This window comes from Cornus florida, unplaced genomic scaffold (genome assembly GCF_030987335.1).
Source record: "Cornus florida cultivar Cherokee Brave unplaced genomic scaffold, ASM3098733v1 CherokeeBrave_3.0.0_Hap2_Chr10, whole genome shotgun sequence".
Classification (NCBI taxonomy): Eukaryota; Viridiplantae; Streptophyta; class Magnoliopsida; order Cornales; family Cornaceae; genus Cornus; species Cornus florida.
The window spans coordinates 46,161,760-46,184,902 of NW_026775580.1; the positions used below are offsets into that span (position 1 = coordinate 46,161,760).

At 36.0% G+C, this 23,143-nt stretch overlaps 1 pseudogene; it reads right to left on the reverse strand.

Annotated features, from left to right (window-relative positions):
- Positions 1-13,544: 13,544 nt before the first annotated feature.
- LOC132280428 (small nucleolar RNA R71) lies at positions 13,545-13,643 on the reverse strand (annotated as a pseudogene).
- Positions 13,644-23,143: the final 9,500 nt, after the last annotated feature.

Genomic DNA, 23,143 nt, shown 5'->3' on the forward strand with positions numbered 1-23,143 from the left:
TTCATTCCCCTGTTATCAGTTGAGGAAAGGTTTATTTCTCAAAGGGGTTGTATATAGGTGTATATGGCGCGAATGAAGGGGAGAGATAAGGTTGGGTGTCAGTTAATGGAGATAAGGTTGGCTAAGTGTCAACATGTTAATGGATGTTGTGATTATAGGGTCCCACATAATCTCAGAAATTTCAAACTCACATGCCAGCCTAAGACGCCACCGTTTCACTTAAAGGGCATAATTGACTTTTTGATTTTCTAGTGAATGTCTGTTAATGGAAAAACACTCTGTGTCCTAAGACTACACCAAAACCATAGTTGAAGAGGGTTATTTGTAATACCGGGGGGGGGGGGGGGGGTGGAGGGGTTTGTTGCACTTGTGGTATAATTGAGGGGGATTTAATGCACTTTACCCCTCTACATTATTAGAAATCGTGGCAATTTACCAACGGGGGAAAAGAATTTGATTCATTCTAAAATTTTCATTCCACTTTCTATTAAAATTTCTTATACTATCCTTATCTAATTTTATTTTCCTCCTCCCTCTTCTTTCAAGTTTTATTGAATATATATTTAACTAATAATTGTAGAAATTAATTTTTAAATCATTTTAAATAACTAAAATTATACAATAGTCAAAGAAAGAAATATTATTGACTTGATTCATTTAAATAAAAATTATTAATATTTTAAGAGGTTACTTTTGTAATTTTTGCCTATGGGCTCAAATTATATTGAGCTGCCCCTAGATAATCGTCTCTCTTTTTGCTCTCTACCACCCCCACATTCATGGTAATTGTGCCGGCCCAAGTTTTTCAACCCGGTGCGTCAATGATGAACCGAAAGAATGACCCGATAACAGATCTGAAATGAGGAAGCGAAAGAAGCAAAATGGCCACTAGAGATGTACGTCATCCCTAAGGCACCAAAATGACTCTCCATGAAGCCATGGAACTCAAATGAGTAATGCAATGAAGCAAGAATGCCAAACCTTTTAAGAAATGAACCAAAGGTAAAATGGTTATTCCAAACTGAAATGGATGACACCATGCATACCATTGGAAAGACAACAAAAATTAATGAAGATGGACTCAAGAATCACTTGATTCGGAGTCCGGATGACTAAGATATGAGAATAGGACAAAGCGGCTTCCTCCGACTTAGAGATGTCATAACCCTACCTCACAAAACCATCATAACTCTCACTACGGTTGGATTTTTAGGATGTAGTTGGTACCATTGGAAAGCTGACTTCGAGCTCTTGAGTTTAGGCTCAAGAATTGACCTAATTTGGACCTCGGATGAGCAAGTTATGACCATTTGAAAACAGGTCATTGTTGCAGCCAAACTTAGTCGGCTCAGTTGGCAACTGAGTCAGCTCTTTTACGTCGAGAGCAATCAAGTTAGCTCGGTTGAGAATTGAGTCGGCTGGGTTGGACCGAGAGCGTAAAAATGATGCCCAGATGATCCAGTCGGCTCTTTTGTGAACTGAGTCGGCTGGGTTGATGAAAGAGTCTGCTCCTTTGGAACCAAGTCGGCTCTTTTAGACTGAGGTATGCTGCAATAGCTTTTTCTTAAAAAAATTTCCAGAAAATTGAAGTTGAAATGGATTTGGGATTTTAGAGGCCAAGATGACATTTTTCATAATATACCATGAAGTCAAAAATTACATAGGATACAAAATACATGTCATTGGCCTCCGGCCTCATCTCATACATGTCAAATACATTGTAAAGGGTGTACTCATGTACACAATACATATTTAGAATCAAATATACACATTTTGACAATTAAGGTTACAAGTGGCATTTCAAGCCAACCTTTACAAGAACTAAAGCCTTCGAGTCCACAATCATCCAAGCAATGATGAACATCACGAACCAAATCTTCGTACCTGAACAAATCCCCCGGTAACTTTGGGGTGAGTAAACAAGTTTACTCGTAGGGAATGAGCATGTATAGACTTGATTTCTTACAGATTTTTAGATTAACCAGAAACAGTTCAAAAGCATCATGCCACCTAACGTCTATGTCAAAGGTAAGACTCAGGGAGCATTCTAAGCTACCTTAGATCATTTCTAGCATAAATCACATCCTTCGTGCAATTCCAAACAACATAAGAGCATGCTATACAAAGCAACAAGATATAAATTCTCAAAGTTATCAACTCAAAATCTAAAATACGATAACAACTAACTATAACAATTTAGTATAATTAGAAGTTCTAATTTAATACATCAAGACATAGATTCTCAAAGTTATCAACTCGAAATCTAAAGTGCAAAAACAACTAAATATGACAATTTAGCATAGATGTACTTAACAACATCAAGGACATGCGATGATTCCTTAAAAATCATAATGCACAAATGTACTTAACAATATTAAATCGCCAATAACCAAAACCAAAAGTTATAATTAAACATGATTGTAAACTTGGAATTGAATGCGAAATCAAATAATAGAATACTCGGACATCAAATCTTGGATAAAGCTAAGACCTAAACGGTTATTCCGAGCACTAACCCGCTGGGAATACCACCCTTGTGCGCACTATAAAATAAGGAGAACTCATACCTCCCGTACGAGAGCCAAACTCTATCCATATCTCAGTAACAATATCCCAAGTGACTCCAAAATAATCAAATAAGTTCACAACTTATACGTAATTTAAATAATGCACGAAATTACCTTCCATGCACAAGTAGGTTGAAACCACACAATCCATCCCTTAGAGTTTCAATTCTAAAATGGCATATATAATGTCAATTACAAAGTATGCAATTCATTACACAAGGCAACAATATATTCCATGAAGAAAACATGTTCTCATGAATATAAATATAACAACAATGTTATCAAATGCTCAAAACACAACCAAGTGAATACACAACAAGTTCAAGTCCATGATTTGAATATAGAAACAACTTCTAAAATACAAATAGATCCATGAAGCCATTAGATAGAATCTAATTAAACAAAATAATTAAATTCTCTAGATTTCAAATCAATTCCAAATAACCTCAAATTAGTATATATTAAACAACATAGTATGGTCCTTACATATATCAAATCAAAAGTGTAAGATAAACAAGATATCATCATATAGAATTTAATTAATTTAAATTAATTAAATCTCTAGATTCCAAAAGTTATTCAAATGATCTCAAATTAATATATATCAACCACTAAGTCATGGTCATAGCATATATCAAGTCTAAAATGAAATACAAGTAAAACACAATTAACTAGAATTTAAATCAAATTAAATTCATTAAATCTCTAGATTTGAAATCTCATTTAAATCATTCCAATTTAATATATAACAAAGATCAAGTCATAACCATGCCATATATCAAGTCTAAAATGAGTTATATGCAAGCTAAGATAAATCATTAATTTTTCAAATTGACTAAAGAGATGCATACAACTTATATTTCATACAAGAGCAAGTAAAACTACTTAGAAAATAAATTATAACACCCCTTACCTCACTAGAGAAGTGTCTCTCTAGAATCCAAGGTAAATCAACACAAAATGGCAAACCCTTTAAGGGTTATGAAGAGGAGGATGAGGGGAACAAAAAGTATTCCCAAGGTTAAACTTGGAAATCAATGGAAGGCTCTCAAAAATCCAAGTCAAAGCTTAAGGCTTTAAGCTTCATCCATAGAGGTTAGGGTTTTCTTTACAAGAGAGGGAGATAATAAAATTAAGTGTGAAAGAATGTGAGTGGAGGAAATAGAAACCCTCCACTCACTATGTGGTCTTACACCAAAATCAACACACAAGTTTGGTCAATTGCACAAAAATCCTTCCTTAACAACATAATTCCAAAGTGGCCCAAAAATAATTGTAAGACTTATATTGGAGCATACACTTGTCACTCATCCAAGCATCCATTGTAGGTTTAATCATAAGCCTACACTTGTCAACCATCCAAGCCAACAAGTGCACCTATCCTAGGTCAACAAGTGGTTGAATCTCCACCCTCCATATGTCATCATCCAAGGTATCAAAGTGTCTTCACACAAATGTCAACAAGTAGACCAATGAGAGTGTGACTCTTATCACACTTTTTGAAAATTGCAAAAAGGTCCTTTTTGAAAATATCTTCCAATTTAAATTGTAAAATGGTCCCTAAGATGAAAAATAATTACTTTATTTAATTACACTAAAACCCCACAAGTTAAGAATATTACAAAAAGTTATGCATCCATACCCTTTACAAGAAAAGTAAACACTTAGTATGCTTTTTTAAGAAAGTAAAAATACACATGGAATGGAATTTAAATATTGTGGATGTATGTAAAAACCGGAATCAAATCCGAATACGAAAAGTGAGGTTGTGTCAACAAAGTGACAAACGGGAAAAAGATGAAAAGTGAATAGTGTCATAAAAGTGAAAATGTGAAAATTATTCGGTCCTCAAAGGAAGTCATCAATCCAAGAAAAAGAGTCTCAGAAATCATCCCCGAGCACTGATGAGCACTAAAAAGTACATATTTAAACCCCTTAAGCTTGAGTATTCTAAGACCTTTATCTATCTTATTTTCCCGTTTTAGTACTTATTTGTGTTTTTGTCTATTTCAGGTTAATAAAGTTAAAATGGGCTAAAAATGGTTTCTTAAGGCCTTTTTGGAGTCAAACTAAGTCTTGGTGAGGATCTGGAGCAAAAAGAGGCTGATTTGGAGCAAAAAGAGGCTGATCCTGAAAAGCTGCCAAGTGAGATCGATCATGAGATCGATCGTAGAAAGTGAGATCGATCAAAGTTGGATCAACCGAAAATCAAAGTTGGATCGATCGAACTTTTCTCTGATCGATCGAACTTTTTCTCTGATCGATTGAACTGTTGTTGGCAGCGAGCTATCTTATTCCCGTGCGAGCCCAAAAGTCCACCTACCACATAATACGGGATTAGATATTTTTGGAGAAATATTCCTGACTTAGTGACTAAGAAACGGACCTTCTATATAAAGGGAAGTGACCCATTTTGTAAAGGAGCTTTTTATAATTTTTTTTCTACATTGTAATTTTACTTTATCTCTCTAGAAAGTTAGAGATTAGGGTTAGAAGAAATGAGGGAAGTGGAGGCACATCTCAAGACCCATCTCTAGATCCACTCTCTCTCCATCTCTAGAGCTTCGAAGAAGAAGAAGAAGAAAAGGAAGAAGAAAACGGAGCCATGTTTGAAGCTTGCCCTTAAGGGTTCCATGACCACATCTACCTCCTCCATGATTGGCTAAATCTACACTTAGGGCTTGGATGAGCCCTAAGTCTTGTGTAATCTAAACCCTTGTATTTCTATTTTTGGGGATTTATATATATTGTTGTGATTAGTGTTCTAGTCTTGTGAATTTAATTAATCTCGGTATATTTCTATGATTTCTATGGTTTAATTCTTCCTATTAATTCTCTAGTTTATTTACACATCTATGTGTGATTAAATTAGGAATTATTTCTTACATGATTTATATGGATTAATTCTTTCTATTGATTCTCTATTTATTTACATGTTGTCTTATGTGTAATTATTTGGGAATTGATCTCTACACTAGTTTTTCTATATTAATTGCATGTCTATGTGTAGTTGATTAAAAATCTAGTGATGGCTAAGCATGGGATTTCATTGAATGGGTTTGTCAATTAATTTGATGGTTTATACTTATGCTTGATGGGTTGTTCTATAATTTAATTCATGCTTGTAGGTAGGTAGACAATCTATGCTTGCTTAGATATTCTATGACTTATTATTATAAATTCCATGATTCTCTAGATTGATATGTGCTATAATTGTTGCTACTTAAATGGGTCATGCTTAAAATTGATGGGTTGTGCTAAACTTAGTTTAGGTAGACAATTCATACATAAATTAGATTGTCCATGCTTAATATTGCAATTGGTAGTCGTATTTTGTTCACAACAATGTATTCCCCATTAATGGAAAGCAAGTAGTTAATTACACGAGCTTAGTGGTGATTCTAACACCCTAAATCCTCTCTTCATATCTCTTAAATCCCTATCTCTAATTAGTTTTATTTCACTTTCATTTTAATTAATTGTTTTCTAGTTTAATCAACAAATCTCTATCTTTTGCAATCTTGTGATACGCTAGAGTTAAAGTTAAATTCCAACACGTATAATCCCTTGGGACGATCCCTACTCACTCTTGCTAGTTTAGTAGTAGTGTTGGTAGTGATTTTTATAAATTTAAACTTGACCCAAAAGGCTTTTCTTGAACCGCACATTCACTACATTATTTTGACGTATACAAGCGGTCTCGTCAAATTTTGGCGCCGTTGCCGGGGATTAACGGTTTTGTTGGAATTAAACTAGACAATAATATTCATTTGATTGCTTCTATTTTTATTTTATTTTCCATTGTATATTCTTTTCTCTTGTTCTTATTATTATTTGTTCAATTAGGTACTTGACTACAAGGAAGGCAAACTTTGGAACTTGAAGCAATTATTGGAGCTTAAAGCTAACATTAAAATTTGAAGTTGCTTAAGGACCGTTGTGAGCAATTCTTGGAACTCTTGTATTTTAATTGTTTCACTTCTTTGAATGCTTGTGATAGCCCTTGTTAAGGCTCATTATATTGCTTTATCTTTGTCCAAGCATAGGCCCTTGTTGAGGCCAATATTTTTTTTGCATTTGGATTTTAATTGTGAATGGAGGAATTGTTTGATCCAAGTTTGGGGAGAAATTATATCCCTTTACCCTTTCCTCCTCTATCATATTTTAATCCTTAAGAGATTGAGTCCAATTCATTTTATGCATCATCTTATTATGGATTTGATCACTCATTTAATCCTTCTTATGACTATTACCCTCCCCCACCATTTTATCAAGAACCAAATCCACCACCTTCTAGGTATTCACCCGGATTTGAAGAAAAAGTGTTAGCTTTACTTGATGTGCATATTTCACAAACTCTACTTATTAATTCACATTCTCAAATTTTATCTAAGCTTGAAGCTCAAGTTGAGCAAATTGCAAGTACTCTTTCTCGTCAAGAGGACGAGGAAGAGGCAAATGAAAAAATGGCAAGAACTTTACTGTATATAGATGAGGATGATAAGAGTGAAGAGGATGAAACAAGTGAGCTAACGCCTAGCACCCTATCTTATATAGAGGAGGAAGTGGCAAGTGAGTTAGTGACTAATCCAATAGAGTATAACATGATTAATGACGACTTTACTTATTTTGATTATGATTTTATCTCAGACATTGCTACTTTAGAGAGTGAGGAGATGTTGACCACACTTGAGGTAGGAGAGAAAGAGTAGGAACTTGTTGAAAAGGGCCTTCGTTCTATTATTTTCAATGATCCTCTTGAGACATGCCTTTTTGAAATGTATAAAAATTGTGGTTTTAACCTTGAAAGCTCCAAAAATGAAATAAACTCTCTAATGGACTCCTTAGCTTACTTAGAAGGTGAGGAGATGGTTATTTTTGAGGAAGATAAGAGGGATAAAGAGAAGATGTTTCTTGATATTCCAAATAAGTCTTTAAAAGACATTAACTTGCCAATTCACAAAGGAAGTGATTCTTTTAATAAACTTCAAGAGCACAAAATTGAGGCAAGCCTAACCATGATTGATTTTGTTTTCAAGACCGTGGATGAAAGGAACAATATCATCTCTTTCATTTCTTTTCAAGTCATTCTTTTAGAGGATGATTTCATTGTCATAAGTGGGACATTAAATGAGAAAAGTGAAAAGAGGATCAATAAAGATGTTTTATATCCGGTTTTTTATTCTTTTGATTAGTGAGTTGGCCCACCGTCTTGCTAGAGACGTTAAACACTAGTATTCGTAGAGTTTTCAACTCTATTCCTCTCCCATTTCTTTTTATTATTTGTTTTTATTTTTCGTTTTTGTGTACATTCTTCCATCCATTTTTCAATCTCTATTTTTGTTACCATCATTGGGGCTTAGCATAGGGTTTTCTACACTTTCATGGTGAAAATTGAGCATTTTGCATAAGTTCGATCGATACAGCAAACCTGCATCCAAATCACTCTCTGTCTTATCGATCCAAGAAAATCTTCAGATCTCAATTCTCAGTTAGATCGATAAGAAGACCTACGATCGATCCAAACATCAAGTTCGATCGATCTGTAGTTTTAACACTTAGAAAAATTTTGAGCCTCTGTCAGATCGATCGAAAACATTCCTAGATCGATCGAAACTTCTTCAATCGATCCAACTTCATTATTAGATCGATCTTGAGATTCCATACTTAGAAAAATTCTCAAAGCACTACAAATTTCGTACTCTCTATCCCATCGTGCGAGCATAGATCTATCATAACTTTGCCCCTTTAACTTTTTGACTTTTTCCTTTTTCTATTTTTATTTTATTTTATTTTTCTTTTTCTTTTTCCAAAACAAAAAAAAAAAAAAAAAAGTAAGAAAATTTTGTATATACTTGTATTGTACATATTGTTTTTCATTATTTGCATTGTACATATTGTTTTTCATTGTACATACTTGCATTTTTCCTTTTTTATTTTTCTTTTTATATTTTGTTCATGCATTTTATTCTTTGTTTTTCTTGCATTTTGTATATACTTGCTTTCATAAAAAGAAAAATATAAAAAGATTCACCATTGTGCCCTTATATGTAGTCATGCATACTTTCATGCTTTAATTAGGGCTTGATCTCATATCTCTCTTTTATCTTGTGTTATATTGCCTTAGAATGCATGATTTGATTATTCTTATCCCATTTGATATTTGATGTGAGTTTGCTAGTGTGGTTATTCAAATAGATTATTGATTCTAAGTTTGGGGAAGACCCTTTTCATATTGGATCATTGTCGGGCTTCATGATTTCACCACCACGGTATACTCTTTCCATCTTTTTCATTGTTCTCATTGCACATTGAGGACAATGTGTGGTTTAAGTTTGGGGGTAAGGTGGCTTTGTTACATTCTACTTAAAGTTGAACTTTAAATGTATGATTGAGATTTGAGATCCACGTTAGCGATGATTTTGATCTTTTGAGGACTATATTGTTTAAAATTTAAAAATTGCTTGACTTGAGAGTCCAATACTCCTTGTATGCCTTGTGGATGCCATTTAGGAGTAAATTTTTTGAAAGATTGATGTCTTGCTTGCATTTGTGGTCCACATCATCTTGATTTTGTGATTGTTTTGAGATTCATTCTAGGATTCTACACTAGCACAGGCGCACACTAGCATTTATTTGTGGGGTACATGCTTTGTTAATTATTGAATTGGTTATATCCCAATTGGGCTAGTAGTGCATTGAATGCTTTCATTCTTGATAAAGGTGGATAACAACCCCTTTTCATTGAGTAGCCGGGATTCTAGCCTCATCAAGTATTGAACTTCTCACGCCGAAAGGAGAAGGGCCCAAACTCTAGTGTCTTGATGATCGGTACTAGATTTGTGTGCTAGTTTGAGGGTAAGGATGTGATCATTTCTTTAGTTGGCTAAGATAGCAACATATTTGATGCCGGTCCACTCAAAAAGGATTCTAGTGTCGTTTTGATTTGCATGATCATTTTCTTGATGTGTGGAGGACCATATTTGCTTGCTAGATGTTGAAATTTTGAGAGATTTCTTGGAAAGGGTTGAAAAATTGCATACTTGAGGTAGTTTTCTCCCAATACTTGTTTGCAATATTAGTGCCTCTTTTGTGAGAATGAGCTTAATGTTTGTGGGTATCATTTCTGAAAACCCTCACGAGACTTCACTCGTCCACTAGGGGTAACCTAGGGGTTTAAAAGGCTTGTTGCATGTGCTAAGTGCAATCCTGTTCCCTACGAAAGTGGCGTTATCCTTTTATTGCTTTCTAGTTATAGTTGTTTAGTTGTTCATTTCATTTCTTTACTTTGTAATTCATAGTTAGGGACTAGCAATATTTAAGTTTGGGCTTGTGATGAGTGCGGAAAAGAACATATTTAAACCCCTTAAGCTTGAGTATTCTAGGACCTTTATCTATATTATTTTCCCGTTTTAGTACTTATTTGTGTTTTTGTCTATTTCAGGTTAATAATGTTAAAATGGGCTAAAAATGGTTTCTTAAGGCCTTTTTGGAGTCAAACTAAGTCTTGGTGAGGATCCGGAGCAAAAGGAGGCTGATTTGGAGCAAAAAGAAGCTGATCCTGAAAAGCTGCCAAGTGGGATCGATCATGAGATCGATCGCAGAAAGTGAGATCGATCAAAGTTGGATCAACCGAAAATCAAAGTTGGATTGATCGAACTTTTCTCTGATCGATCAAACTTTTTCTCTGATCGATCCAACTTTTGCTGGCAGCAAGCTGTCTTATTCCCGTGCTAGCCCAAAAGTCCACCTACCACATAGTACGAGATTAGATATTTTTGGAGTTATATTCCTGACTTAGTGACTAAGAAAAGGACCTTCATGATGAGCACTGAAAAGTGCGTATTTAAACCCCTTAAGCTTAGGCATTCTAGTACCTTTATCTATCTTACTGTGCAGTTTAAGATTAATTTCATATTATTTTCATTTTCAGGCACTTATCCCGAAAATAAGCTAACTCAGCCAAATAAGAGCTTAATTGAAGCAATTATGAGATTAAACAAAGAAAGGAGCAAAGTGGAGGAAGAAAGAAGCAAAATGAAGCAAAACAGCAAGTTCAATCGATCCAAGTCCAAGGTTCGATCGATCAAACATTGATCGATCTCAGCACTTCAAGATAGATCCAAGCCTTGACCCAAAAGCACTTAAGTCCAAAAGTTCGATCGATCTAACATCCTTCTTCGATCGATCGAACACCTTTGTCCTTATCCAAATGATTGATCTTATCCATAGCTGTCCACCCACTAACCATCTTTGTTCTTTTCCTAAAAATATCTCCCAAAATATCTCAAATTTGTCTTTTTCCAAAAAGCTCAGCTAGTTGGATCGATCCAGCCTCAGTTTGATCGATCTCAGCTAGTTCGATCGGTCCAAGTCCAAGGTTCGATCAATCGAACTTCCTCCAGTGCGAAAAAGTTAAAATTCCATCTCATTGAAAGTTGTCCTTTATCCAATTATTAAGGAATATTGTGTGCACGACCCTAGCTCATTTTGTGTGTCATTTTGACCTACCTATGTAAGGATAAGAATTGCTTTTACAAGGAGAGCCAACATTATTTTCATATCATCTCTTGGAGAGGAAGCTTGGAGGAGGAGGCTAGAGACACCATTGGAGATCTTCATCAACAAGGAGCAAACCTCTTCCATGGAGTTAGGCCTTGAGGGTTAGAGTATCCTCACCATGAGTGGCTAAACATCCTCTTGGGGCTAGAGTTAGCCCCAAGCATGCTTTCTATATCTTAATCTTATGTATTATTGAGGGATTAGTGTTGCAATTAATGTTTTGACACTTTGATATATATAGATCTTGTTTAATCAATGATTTGTGTGGTTTAATGCTTCCAATTGATCATTTCATTCTATTCATATGTCTATGTATGCTAGAATAGATGTTCATGTGCTTATCTCTAGATTTTGTGTTATTGATGCATGTCTATGTGTATTAATGCTATAGATTTAGAGATTGTCAAAACATTGTGCTTAAAAGAATACTTTTGTGATTCTCTTGATGGTTCATGCTTATCTCTTGATGGATTGTGCCTCTCCCCTAGTTTATATTTATGCAAGTAGTGTAGATATAGTGTAGTTGTAGTGTAGTGTTAAATGGGAGGACAATCTATGCTTGTTATTTGATAATCCAAGCTTTTGAATGCAATTAGTATATGTCTCTATCCTTGTGTTGTATTTGGATTGTGAGCTTAATGAAAGGATTAATGACTTATTTTGATTTATTATACCTTTCACATGTTGTTTAGACAATATATGCTTCATTGCTTAGATATATTGTGCCTTTCACATGATGTTTAGACAATACATGCTTAACTAGTCATCCTTGCTTGTTGAATCAACCAAATACACACACACCAATATTGCAACCCACTATTTGCCCTCATTAATCACTTGTCAATGATATAGAAATGCATTGCTTGGTGGTTATTTCTAAACCCCAAGATCTCTTTCTCTCTCTTACTTACTCTTCATTGCATTCAATTACTTAGTTTAATTTAGTTGCTCTCTAATCTAATCAACCAACCAATCAATTATTTGATCACTCGACCTACTAACCCTAATCGCGATTCCATAATCAACTCCGACTCCAATCCCTTGGGATGATCCCTACTCGCCCTAGCTATATTTATAGTGAAAGGTAGTAGTGTCTTTTATAAATGTAAAACTTGGCCCTCGCCTAAATTGCACGCTTCTCCAAGCTTGTGGTCACCGCGACCTAAGAAAAAGGATGACAGCAAGTTTTTTGCGCCGTTGCCGGGGATTAGGCAACGTCGTAGTTGTGGAATCGATTAGGAATTAGTACTCTTTTGATCGTGTCTTTACTTTGTTTTTATTTTTCTTTTAGTTATTTATTGTGTTTGTTCATATTTGACAAGGTGCATTGAGCAAGAGGCAAGTAAAGGAGCATCTAAGCAAAGGAGCTAAGCAAAGAAAGGAAAAATGCTAAAAACTTAAAAAAATTTGCTAATCTAAGCTTTAAATTTGGAGTTGAAGTGCTTAAGGACCTTTGTGAGACTTTCTTTACTCAATCCCTTAGTTAAATCGTCAGCTCTCGTGGAGGCTTGTAATTCAATTCTTAAATAAATCATAAGCCCGTGTGGAGGCTATTTTATTGTTCTTTGCATCATCTTTGTTAAAGCATAGGAATATGGGTTAAGTGTTTGTGGAGGGAGTTTCATTGCATTGTTGTAAAGGTGAAGTGTGTGTCATTCTTTGTGTTTGTTGTTTTGCATTATGCATGCATGGACGTCGTTCATTGAGACCAACTCTTGTCCTTCTTGATTTACATCTTGAATCCATCATTAGAAATCCTAGGGGAAGAGGAAGTTCAAATAGAACCAATCTATCAATGGATGACCATAATGATGACTATATTGAGGACCTTGGTCACATAGACCAACAAGGTATCCTTCATCCCAATGTGCACAATGAAAACATGCAAGTACCATTAGGCATGCCAAGGCCATTCATCCAACCACCACAACAACAAGGCCAAGTTCCATATGGAATGCCAAGGCCAATGTATGCTCCACAACCTCCCATCATTAATCAAGGAATTCATAACCAAGGTGTTCATGTTGCACCTCAAGTAGCTAATCCACCTCTTGCTTTGAGAGATCACTATGTGCCTAATGAATACAATGCACCCACATGCATTCAATTGCCACCATTTAGAGCACATCATTATGAAATTAAAGCACAAACTAATCAAATGCTCCCTAACTTTCATGGACTTCCTAGTGAAGAACCTTACAAGCATTTGGATGAGTTTCTTGAAGTATGTTCCACCGTAAAATATACGGACATGCCGGAAGAGGTCTTAAGACTCGAACTTTTTCCATTCACCTTAAAGGACAAAGCAAAATATTGGTTTAACAATCTTAGGCCTTTTTCAATCACTTCTTGGATGGAAATGAAACAAGAGTTTTTAAAGAAGTACTATCCGGTTTCTAAGACCAATGCCATGAGAACCTCAATTCGATAATTTTCACATGGGGATGGAGAAACATTTCATGAGGCATGGGAACGCTTCAATGAATTGCTTAGGAAATATCCACATCATGACATGCCCAAATGGCAATTAGTTCAATATTTCTTTGAGAGCTTATCAGACAACTATAAGGGTATAGTTGATGCTTCCATGGGTGACTCTTATATTGATAGGCATGAGGATGACGTGTGGCGTCTTTATGAAAGCATGGGTGAAAATTCTTTGCATAGAACATTATCATCCAAGAATGGTAGAAATTCACAAGGTAGGAAGAGTGTTGGCTTACATCAAGTCGACCATTCAAATGAAATAGCCACCGAAGTGAAGTCTTTAGCTCAAAGGTTTGATCAATTCTTGATTAACCAAAACTCGGCGAACCAAGTATCTTTCTTTCCTAACCATTCTCATCATGCATCAAATGAAACTTGTATGACTTGTTCTGGTGTTCTTCATTCTACTTCTCATTGTCCTCATGGATAAGTGCAAAATGAACCTAATGAACAAGTCAATGCAACTTTTGTGAACCAAGGGAACAATTCTTATGGTACTCATTACAATCATCCGAATGTCTCTTGGAAAAACCAATGAGAAGGCTTAAACCCCTTCTCAAGGAGGTTTCCAAGGGAAATACATTCCACCTTCACTTCAAAACCAAGGTCCCAAGGTTATAGACCTTATCAATCACAAGGGAATCAATTTGCTAATTCTCATTTTCCCAACCAATCTTATTCCCAAGGAAACACTAGAAGTCCCGCCTTTGAAGAAAAAGTTTTAAATGCTTTGGAGACACTTGAGGCTAACACACAATTACTTCATTCTCACTCTCAATCCATTGCTAAGCTAGAAACCCAAGTAGGGCAAATAGCAAACACTCTTAATGCAAGAGAGAACGGAAAGATGCCTATAAATGCCCCATTTAAACAACAATGTGTTGTGGAAACCCATTCCTCATCGGAAGGCCATGCCATTGAACATGTTAATGCGGTGACTACCTTGCGGAGTGGTAGAGTTGTAGACAATCAAGTTAAAATGTCTAATGAAGAGAGTGAACCTGTGCAACCTCAAGTTGTCACCCGTCCCGTTTCACATCCCATTCCTCCTTCATTGCATACACATGATCTTGCAAATGAGAAAGTTTTGAAAAATGTGTTTGAAAAAGAAGTTTTGAAAAATGATTTGAAACAAAATGATTCGAAAACTTCTTGTGTTGAAGAGAGTTCGAAAGAAAATTTTGAAAAAGTGTTTAAACCAAAAATTCCATTTCCGGATGCCTTAAAAGGATCCATTTCAAAAGACAAGCAAAAGGCAAAAATCAATGAAATCATGGAAATGTTTAGGCAAGTGAAAGTTAACCTTCCACAATTGGATGTAATAAAGCAAATTCCGGCTTATGCCAAATTCTTGAAAGACTTGTGCACCCAAAAGCGGAAGAATAAGAGCCAAGCACCAAGAAAAGTGGTTTTGACCGAGCAAGTAAGCTCAATTTTGCAACATAACACTCTTCCAAAGTTTAAGGACCCCGGTTCACCCACTACATCATGCATTGTTGGTGATCATATCATTAATCGGGCGCTTCTTAACTTAGGGGCAAGTGTTAACCTTCTTCCATACTTGGTTTATGTCAAATTGGGCTTAGGTGAATTGAAACCGACGTTGGTAGTTTTGCAACTTACCGACCGATCCATTAAGAAGCCTAGGGGTATAATTGAGGATGTTTTAATAAGGATTGCCAAATTCTTCTTCCCGATTGATTTCGTTGTCATAGACATGGAACCGGTTCCCAATCCTAAGAGCCAAATTCCCGTTATCCTTGGCCATCCTTTCTTGGCAACCGCTAATGCCAACATTAATTATAGGACGGGGATAATGAAGATTTCATTTGGCCACATGAAGGTGAAGTTGAATATCTTTAATCCCATACCCAATTCATTTGATAAATATAAAGGAGAAGTTAATGTTGTAGATGAATGTCATGATCTTCAATGCCAAGGAAATGAGCTTTTGTGTAAAACCAAAACTTCCAAAGGATTATCTTCAACCCTGCATTCTAAAAGTCTTGTTTCAAACTCTTGCTTTGAAAGGGCATAGAAGCCCAAAAGTTTTAATTGCATAGACAAAGGAACAAAGACTTCCTTTGAGCTTAATCCAACACGTTCTTCAAAGAACCATTTGTTGGGTGGAGTTCAAAATATCTATCACCCCAACAATGAGGGGATGCATAACAAGATCTTTGATCCGGGCTAAAAAAGCCCAATGTCTTGCCAGAGACGTTAAAGACTAGCAAAAGCATTCGTAGGGTGTCAAAACCCTATTCCTCCCCCATTTCTATCTTTCATTTTGTTTCTTGCGAAGTCTAGATACTTGTTTTAGGTTTACATGCATTGGAAGGAACTTTGGTGAGGATTGCATAAGCTTTCACGTCATTATTGAGCATTCTGCAAAGTTCGATCGATCTCAAACTTGAGTTCGATCGATCGAACTCTTCTCTGCATCCAACACTTAGAAAAATTTTCGACCTGCATCCAACTGCATCCAAATCACCTCTCTATCCCATCGTTCGAACCAACTCCAAGATCGATCAAGAGACCTTCGATTGATCCAACTTCCAAGTTCGATCGATCTCATGACTCAACACTTAGAAAAAATTTAAGCCTGCATCAACCTGCATATTTCAGCTCTCTGTCTAATCGTTCGAAACATTCCAAGTCCTACCTCATCTTCCTGAGGTCCCAGTCCTTTCTATCTTATGATACCTCTCTCCTTTTGATACTTTATTTTTGTCACTGTATTATTTTTACAGCCGGTCTGTCGGCTTTGATATTTTTGTTGTACCTGCACTTTCTCTACTTTATATATCTATTTTTGCTATGGATGTCTTATTCTTGCATTCTCATACATGTATGTTTGACTCCATCGGGTACACCACAGTGACTTCAGTGAGAGAGTGCTACCCAATTTTCAGGACCACCCTTATACCTCTCTCATATCTCTATTTTGTTTATTTCATTTACACTTGCATGTTCACTGTGCACTGATTACCCCATTTTGTTATCTGGTGAATTTATCCAAGTGCCAAATTTTAGGACCACAGTTCATCCCAAGTTTGGGGGGGCCATTCCACCCACTTCGGATACTTCTGTCTTGATCATTCTTGCTTAGTTGCACTGGTATACTCTTTCCTTTGTTCACTTTGCACATTGAGGACATTGTGTAATTTAAGTTTGGGGGGATTGTGTTTTACAGTGTTAGCTTTAAATTCAAATTTTTAGCATGACTTGTGTATTTGAGAGATATTTTTATGATTGATCCATATCTAGCTATGATTTTAATCTTTTGAGGACTATATTGCTTAAAATTTAAAAATTGTTTGACTTGAGAGTCTAATACTCCTTGTATGCCTTGTGGAAGCCATTTAGGAGTAAATTTTTCAAAAAATTGATATCATGCTTGCACTTGTGGTCCACATCATCTTGATTTTGTGATTGTTTTGAGATTCATTCTAGTATTCTACACTAACACAGGCGCACACTAGCATTCATTTGTGCGGTACATGCTTTGTTGATTATTGAATTGGTTATATCCCAATTGAGCTAGTACTGCATTGAAAGCTTTCATTCTTGATAAAGGTGGATAACAAACCCTTTTTACTAAGTAGCTGGGATTCTTGCCTCATTAAGCATTGAACTTCTCGCACCGAAAGGTGGAGGGCCCAAACTCTAGGCTAATAATTGATTTAAAAAAAAAAAAAAGTGAAGACTTCTCCCAAAAAGGTGAGAAGTAGGAAATGATTAAATGGTTGTTGTCTTGATTTGTAACCTAGTTGATTTGAGCTTGTAAGTCCGTAGGGGTGTTTGAACACCTAGTGTCCTAAAACCGTCTGGTTTGGGAGTCATTGACCTAACGCTCGACCTCATGAATCGCTAGAAAGCTTAATAGATCAACACATTGCACTATACTTCCATCTTTGATCCAAAAACAAAAAAAACAAAAAAAACAAAAAAAAAAAAAAAAAAAATGAGTGAAAAGAATAAGCGCACCTAGATGAATAAAGCTTTAATAAAATGTCCACTTTTTGTCTTGATGACCGGTACTAGATTTGTGTGCTAGTTTGAGGGTAAGGATGTGATTAATTCTTTAGTTGGATAAGATAGCAACACATTAATGCCGGTCCACTCAAAAGAATTCTAGAGTTGTTTTGATTTACATGATCATTTTCTTGATGTGTGGAGGACCATACTTACTTGCTTGATGTTGAAATTTTGGGATATTACTTAGAAATGTTTGAAACATTGCATACTTGAGGTAGTTTTCTCCCAATGCTTGTTTGCAATATTGGTACCTCTTTTGAAAGAATGAGCTTAATGTTTTTGGATATCATTTCTGGAAACCCTCACGAGACTTCACTTGTCCACTAGGGGTAACCTAGGGGTTTAAAAGGCTTGTTGTATATGCTAAATGCAATCGTGTTCCCTACAAAAGTGGCGTTATCCATTTATTATTTTCTAGTTTATAGTTGTATAGTTACTCATTTCATTCCTTTACTTTCTAGTTTATTGCTAGGGACTAGCATTATTTAAGTTTGGGGGTGACATGAGCACTGAAAAGTGCGTATTTAAACCCCTTAAGCTTAGGCATTCTAGTACCTTTATCTATCTTACATTGCCGTTTTAGATTGATTTCGTATTATTTCCATTTTCAGGCACTTATCCCGAAAATAATCTAACTCAGCCAAATAAGAGCTTAATTGAATCAATTCTGAGATTAAACAAAGAAAGGAGCAAAGTGGAGGAAGAAAGAAGCAAAATGAAGCAAAGCAGCAAGTTCGATCTATTCAAGTCCAAGGTTCGATCGATCGAACAATGATCGATCTCAGCAGTTCAAGATAAAACCAAGCCTTGACCCAAAAGCACTTAAGTCCAAAATTTCACTTGATCCAACATCACCATCATTCTTCAATCGATCAAACACCATTATCCTTATCCAAATGATTAATCTTATCAATAGCTATCCACCCACTAACCACCTTTGTCCTTTTCCCAAAAATATCTCAGATTTATCTTTTTCCAAAAAGCTCAGCCAGTTGGATTGATCCAGCCTCAGTTTGATCGATCTCAGCCAGTTCGATCGATCCAAGTCCAAGGTTCGATTGATCGAACTTCCTCCAGTGTGAAAAAGTTAAAATTCCATCTCATTGAAAGTTGTCTTTATCCAATCATTAGGGAATATTGTGTGCACGACCCCAGCTCATTTTGGTTGTCATTTTGATGTACCTATATAAGGATAAAGATTGCTTTTACAAGGAGAACTAACATTATTTTTATATCATTTCTTAGAGAGGAAGCTTGGAGGAGGAGGCTAGAGACACCATTGGAGATCTTCATCAACAAGGAGCAAACCTCTTCCATGGAGTTAGCCCTTGAGGATTGGAGCATCCTCACCATGAGTGGCTAGACATCCTCTTGGGGCTAGAGTTAGCCCCAAGCATGCTTTTTATATCTTAATCTTGTGTATTATTGAGGGATTAGTGTTGCAATTAATGTTTTAATATGTTGATAGATATAGATCTTGTTTAATCAATGATTTGTGTAGTTTAATGCTTCCAATTGATCATTTCATTCTATTCATTTGTCTATGTATGCTAGAATAGATGTTCATGTGCTTATCTCTAGATTTTATATTATTGATGCATGTCTATGTGTATTAATGCTATAGATTTAGAGATTGTCAAAACATTGTGCTTAAAAGAATGCTTTTGTGATTCTTTTGATGGTTCATGCTTATCTCTTGATGGATTGTGCCTCTCTCCTAGTTTATTTTTATGCAAGTAGTGTAGATGTAGTGTAGTTATAGTGTAGTGTTAAATGGGAGGACAATCTATGCTTGTTATTTGATAATCCAAGCTTTTGAATGCAATTAGTATATGTCTTTATCCTTGTGTTGTATTTGGATTGTGAGCTTAATGAAAGGATTAATGACTTGTTTTGATTTATTATGCCTTTCACATGTTGTTTAGACAATATATGCTTCATTGCTTAGATATATTGTGCCTTTCACATGATGTTTAGACAATACATGCTTAACTAGTCATCCTTGCTTGTTGAATCAACCAAATACACACACACCAATATTGCAACCAACTATTTGCCCTCATTAATCACTTGTCAATGATATAGAAATGCATTGCTTGGTGGTTATTTCTAAACCCCAAGATCTCTTTCTCTCTCTTACTTACTCTTCATTGCATTCAATTACTTAGTTTAATTTAGTTGCTCTCTAATCTAATCAATCAACTAATCAATTGTTTGATCACTCGACCTACTAACCCTAATAGCGATTCCACAATCAACTCCGACTCCAATCCCTTGGGACGATCCCTACTCGCCCTAGCTATATTTATAGTGAAAGGTAGTAGTGACTTTTATAAATGTAAAACTTGGCCCTCACCTAAATTGCACGCTTCTCCAAGCTTGTGGTCACCGCGACCTAAGAAAAAGGATGACAACACTTCTATATAAAGGGAAGTCACCCATTTTGTAAAGGAGCTTTTTATCATCTTATTTCTACATTGTAATTTTACTTTATCTCTCTAGAAAGTTAGAGATTAGGGTTAGAAGAAAAGAGGGAAGTGGAGGCACATCTCAAGACCCATCTCTAGATCCACTCTCTCTCCATCTCTAGAGCTTCAAAGAAGAAGAAGAAGAAGAGGAAGAAGATGATGGAGCCATATTTGGAGCTTGCCATTGAGTGTTCTATGACCACATCTACCTCCTCCATGATTGGCTAGATCTACACTTAAGGCTTAGATGAGCCCTAAGTCTTGTGTAATCTAAACCCTTGTATTTTTATTTTTGGGGATTTATATATATTGTTGTGAATAGTGTTCTAGCCTTGTGAATTTAATGAATCTTGGTATATTTCTATGATTTCTATGGTTTAATTCTTCCTATTAATTCTCTAGTTTATTTACATGTCTATGTGTGATTAAATTGGGAATTATTTCTTACATAATTCATATGGATTAATTCTTTCTATTGATTCTCTATTTAATTACATGTTGTCTTTTGTCTGATTATTTGGGAATTGATCTCTACACTAGTTTTTCTATATTAATTGCATGTCTATGTGTGGTTGATTGAAAATCTAGTGATGGCTAAGCATGGGATTTCATTGAATGGGTTTGTCAATTAATTTGATGGTTTATACTTATGCTTGATGGGTTGTTCTATAATTTAATTCATGCTTGTAGGTAAGTAGACAATCTATGCTTGCTTAGATATTCCATGGCTTATTATTGCAAATTCCATGATTCTCTTGATTGATGTGTGCTACAATTGTTGCTACTTAGATGGGTTAGGTAGACAATTCATACATAAATTAGATGATTTATGCTTAATATTGCAATTGGTAGTCGCATTTTGTTCACAACAATGTATTCCCCATTAATGGAAAGCAAGTGGTTAATTACACGAGCTTAGTGGTGATTCCAACACCCTAATTCCTCTCTTCATATCTCTTAAATCCGTATCTCTAATTAGTTTTATTTCACTTTCATTTTATTTAATTGTTTTCTAGTTTAATCAACCAATCTCTATCTTTTGTAATCTTGTGATACACTAGAGTTGAAGTTAAATTACAACATGTATAATCCCTTGGGACGATCCCTACTCACTCTTGCTACTTTAGTAGTAGTGTTGGTAGTGGTTTTTATAAATTTAAACTTGACCTAAAAGGCTTTTCTTGAACCTCACATTCACTACATTATTTAGACGTATACAAGCGGCCTCGTTAAGCACTCAAGATGACACCAAGTGGTGAAAAACAGAACTTAGAAAGGAAAAGATCAACGGAAAAAAAATATATATATCCGTGAAAATCTGAGAAAAGAAAAGGAAGGAAAATGACCGGGTCATTACAACCTTCCCACCTTAAAGGGATTTCGTCCCCGAAATCCTGCCCCAACAAAACAAAAGGTAGAACCAGGATAACTACGGAGTACATCTCCAAGCATCCCACATAACATACTACAAAAGCAATCCCAGAACTGAAAGACAAAGTACAAACCAATGTCATTCGCACCACATGTTCACGACAGGACAACCTCTCCAAAGGAAAGTGACCATGCGGCCACACAACAAGTCAAAACTCACACACATAATCCAAGGTTAGACGAAGGAACAGAAGACAACAATCGAAAGCATCCCTCCTGACGAACCATCATAAGGAACCAAAAACAACCACCAAAAGAGCTCCAAAATAACCACATATCAAATCAAGGTACCGAACAAAGACAACATGGCAGTACGAATAGTGACCAGAACCCGGCCACGACGTACTCAAATGTGTGGTAGCAATGACAGTGCCTAGTTCCCACCCACACTTACTCATCAGTAAGGTAGCATCGACGACAACTAGCACTCGCCCACAACACACAACTTTGTACGGTAGCATGACAGTATAAGGCACTAATTCATAACCTGCCCCCCACTAGGTCTACCCATGAAACCTCTCAATACAAATGATATCAATGTCGTAAGTCATCATTACCAAAAGCAATCCGGTAACCCGGCATTCCACAAGAGTTGAGATATGGTCCAAAGATATCGACATCCCGGCCATTCTCAAAATCCTGATGGCAATGTTACAGGTACCTTCCAGCTTAAGGTCTCAATCCTCAATACAACAAAACCAACATCTCCAATGTCTTAAAATACTCTTATCAACAACATCAACTAAAAATCCAAAGCCTAAAAAGCAATTGAAACCTCCAAAAATCAAAACAAGCCTCACTATAAGACATTTCATCGAAAGTCCTTCATATCTCCCTGAAACAGATCAACTACAAGATCACACTGTAATCAAACATCAAATCCACATCCCAATCATGGATAACTAAATCCTCAAAATACAAGTCCACCAAGTGGCACACATATCAAAATCCTGACAACCAAGGTCACAAAATGAATCTCTCGAAACTGTGCCTGGTGTCACCAAGCTAAATCAAAATTCCTCAATTTCCATCGATCGATAAACAACCACTGGAACTACAATTCCTCATAACCATGCCTAGTCATAACTAGGATGAGAAAACTCCACAAGCAAGCCAGATCTAATAGCGATCCTCTAAAACTCCTACTAAGAGTCAACCACATCGAGGTCTCTAAAACTGAAACAAGTCTCCAAATTATATCCCTAAACAGCCTCAAACTCGCACAACAAGTCAATAAAATCCTCAATAAAATGGAAACAAGTTCCCGAATATGATCTCACACCAATCCACTCACAACGAGCACCACAACTCCGTCAATAACCACGGTAAAAACTCCCCAAGGGAAGACAGAAAAGAAAGGGAACCACCAGTCCTAAGAGGAACAACACCACGACTTTGTCTCTGAAACAAAAGACAACAAGGTCAAAGAATTCACCCCCTACATAGAAGTAAGTCGACTAAAATCAACCAAATCCTCACCAAGGACTCAAGACAACAATGGTGATCCTCATGGACCAGCCAACCCCAAGGTTGTATACAACGCAACGAAGAGAAGAGACTCACTCCTTGTGAAGTCCCTTACTCAAACTA